At 36.0% G+C, this 3,528-nt stretch overlaps 1 pseudogene; it reads right to left on the reverse strand.

Annotated features, from left to right (window-relative positions):
* Window positions 1-1,817: 1,817 nt before the first annotated feature.
* Window positions 1,818-3,046, reverse strand: LOC143616353 (transcription factor DUO1-like; annotated as a pseudogene).
* Between the last annotated feature and the right edge of the window lie 482 nt (window positions 3,047-3,528).

Raw genomic sequence — 3,528 nt, forward strand, 5'->3', positions numbered from 1 at the left:
GGGACGTAGAACGATGAGCAATGGGGGCAAAGGGACAAAGCCACACCCCGTTTGGATCGATCAACATTCAAAAGTGCCATAAACCGTTTCGTTTTTAAGTGTGACCCATAAGAAAATCTACGATTGTTCAAACCGCCTGTTGCTCGTTTGGAAATTGCTCCATCGTTTTTTCGTTTGATTGTCAACGAGCGCTCCTCCCAGTTCGGTTTGAGCCAAGCAACGAGCATGCGCTTGCTCGGCTCGTGAATAGCCCTACTAGAATCAGAGTGGGCTTTTTTTTTAATTTATTTTGATCTTTAAAATCATGGTTGTAAAAATTCCGCCTGCAATTCAATTAATCCCAAATTAATCTCAAGTCAATATCCGACTGACTAGTGGCTGATTAATCATTATTTGGTCAAAAACGGTCAAAATTAAAAAATTATATATAAAACTTGGTACATATATGTATATTTGAAAAATTATATATAAAGTCCAATCCAATTAATCCACATTAATCTCGAATAATTAATCGTCATTTGGTCAAAATCGGTCAAAATTAAAAATATATATATAAAACTTGGTACATATATGTACATTTGAAAAATTATATATAAAGTCCAATCCAATTAATTCATATTAATCTCGAATAATTATCAGTTCTTATATCACCGCTTGACTAGCACATAGCAATTTTTACAATACTGTTTACAACACTTAAATTGCCCCTTTGTTGCACACATGAAAAAATCGAGATCACATAGAAAGATTTTATTTGAAGTTATCGCTTAGTGTAGATGGGGTAACAGGAGCACATAGGAATTTAGGGTACCTGGATGGTTGTGAGAAAGGCACATAGGAACAGGAGCACTTCAATGAGCTCTCTTTCTAAAGCATCTATCTTTTCCCTTGTAAACTCATCAATCTTTAATCCTGCACCATTACAAAATAATAATCAAATTTAATCACCAAACAGTTTATCAATCTCACATAACAAATATGTGAAATATATAAACTTGTTAACATACCCTAAACAATCGTCTTTCTCATAAGGAAATAAGGGAATTGAACTTGAGTCTCCATTGATTTATTCTTTTCCGGTCACTTGTGAGAAAAGCAAATGGTCGATCGTTCAAGGTATATTTTCCTTCAACAAGTTATAAATTTCACATATTTTTTATGTGAGCTTGATAAATTGTTTAGAGATTAAGTTTGATTATTATTTTGTAATGGTGCAGGATTAAAGATTGATGAGTTTGCAAGGGAAAAAATGGATGCTTTAGAAAGAGAGCTCATTGAAGAGAAAACAGTGGCCTACTCTTCCCTTCATTGATATTATTTATGTTAAATCTTGTGCTTATTAATTAATGTGTATATTTGCCATAAATCCGTTAATTTCTCTTTTAGCAGTTATGAATATACTATTTTATCCTTCATTTCATTGAATATACTATTTGTAATTTTTTTTCCTTTCCAGAATATAAAAACATAAAAGTCTATAGGTAATTATGTCATTTACCTCAAAATACAATCATCAAATAAATAATTTTTGAGTCTCCGATGCAAAGAACCTATATTGGTTGTAATAAATGGTTAAACATGTTGGTGGATTGACCTATTTAATTTCACATATTGAACGAATACCTGGCACAACAATTATTCCAACCTTTTAAAGAAAATCAAGCGTCACATAACCGAATAATATGATGCAAATAAATGTAAAATGAGTTCAAATTGCATAAACATTCTACCATAACCAACCCAACACCATACTTCCAAGGAAGTAAAACTTGTCCATAACACCGAGAACTAAACACTACCCCTAGCCAACTCACACTTCACCACTCAGACGGGCTTGGTAGCGGCTCGATTTGATCAAACATATCCATCGGAAAATCATCCATGAACGTATCCGGCTCCATCATCATTGGATCATTACTCTCCTCCCTTCCACAACTCCCACTTTCTCCTTCACCACCTAAATTAACACACAAACAAACAAATTACACACACACACATTTATCTACATATATATCTACATATATATAACTTCATGCATGCATGATGCATACCTGGTGTCACATAAGGAAACTCGACCATATCAGACGACCCACCTTGACCGAACACCGCAAAGAAATTAGGATCCGCTAGCTGGTTGAAAATGTCATGGGTGTCAAAGGGTGGTGGAGGTGGCGGAATATTATGAGTAAAATCTTGTAGCAAAGGTGGCTGGTTGCATGAGTTTTCCTCTAAGGGGATAGCGGTGTAGTCAAACGGGCACGGTGGCGGGTTATGATCCTGGCTAACCCAGCCCGTAGTAGCCTCCGCAGTGGCGGTATTGACAGGGTTCATAAGTTCAGGCAGTGGCAAAGGCAAAGGCAATGGCATCATCTTAATAGGCTCACAATAAGATGATGAACAAGATATTGTTTTTGGTGAAGTCACTGATGACTCTCCTGAAGAACTACGTTTTGGTGCCTAAAATTGCATTAAAAAAAACAATTATTATTATAATTTTTTTTGAAAAAAAATAAAAAATAAAAATATTTGCTAACCTTATTGTGTGACTTTTGGGGTGGTTGTGGCGGCGGTGGCGGTGGTGGTGGCGGCGACTTTAGAACCCGAGCGAGTCTCTTCTGTCTACTACTCCAAAAATTCTTGACATCATTATCAGTCCTCCCGGGTAAAAACGTGGCAATTCAGGCCCACTTGTTTCCGAATTGCCCCTGGAGATCGATCACCGTTCGCTCCTCGTCCACCGAAAACTTGACGCCACTAAAACAACATTGACAGAAGCATTAACACAAGCACTTTATGGGTGAATCAAAAAACACAAAATAAAGAGAGAAAAGCATAATTACTTTTTCAAATTGGGTCTAAGTTTATTGACCCAACGAAGACGACAGGACTTGCCGGTGCGTTGCAGAAGACCTTTGGATCGAATGGAGCTCCAATCACGGGGTCCGTATCTATCAACATGTTGGATTAAAACCTCGTCTTCTTCAGTCTTCCATGGGCCTTTCTTTATCTCTCCCATTTCATCGTACGCTGATGATCGTCTTCTCATTTCCATAAAATTTGCACTAACGCACACACGCAGTGCAATTATTATGTATGTATGTTGTGTTGTGGATTAATGTTTAATATGGTATTAGAAGTGTGTGTGTGTAATGTGTTCGTAGTGACGGTTATCGTCCATGTTCCCCCGTTTTTCTCTCGGTTGAAGACATGGGTTTGGTTTTTATTATTTGGTCCTTGGAGTTAATGGGTAGTGCCGTATTTGTTCCCTCACTGAAGAACGTGGTCGGATCGAGTCAAACGCTTATCAATTGTAGTATGAAACATAACAATTAAGTGTTTTTTTTAATTATATTATGATCCTTAATCCAATTGGGAAAGAAAATAGCAGATTATCACAAAATTATTAACTTCTTTCTGTGGTTTTGATTTTAGAAAAAATTATGATAATAATATGATCATATGCTTTAATTTTATTTTATTTCGTAAAAAGCATATTGTAAGTGTAGAATAAATAAATGTGTTTTATAC

The sequence above is a fragment of the Bidens hawaiensis genome, unplaced genomic scaffold (genome assembly GCF_021521415.1).
Source record: "Bidens hawaiensis isolate Kalapana, Puna unplaced genomic scaffold, B.hawaiensis_p1.1 tig00046853_1, whole genome shotgun sequence".
In the NCBI taxonomy this organism is placed as follows: Eukaryota; Viridiplantae; Streptophyta; class Magnoliopsida; order Asterales; family Asteraceae; genus Bidens; species Bidens hawaiensis.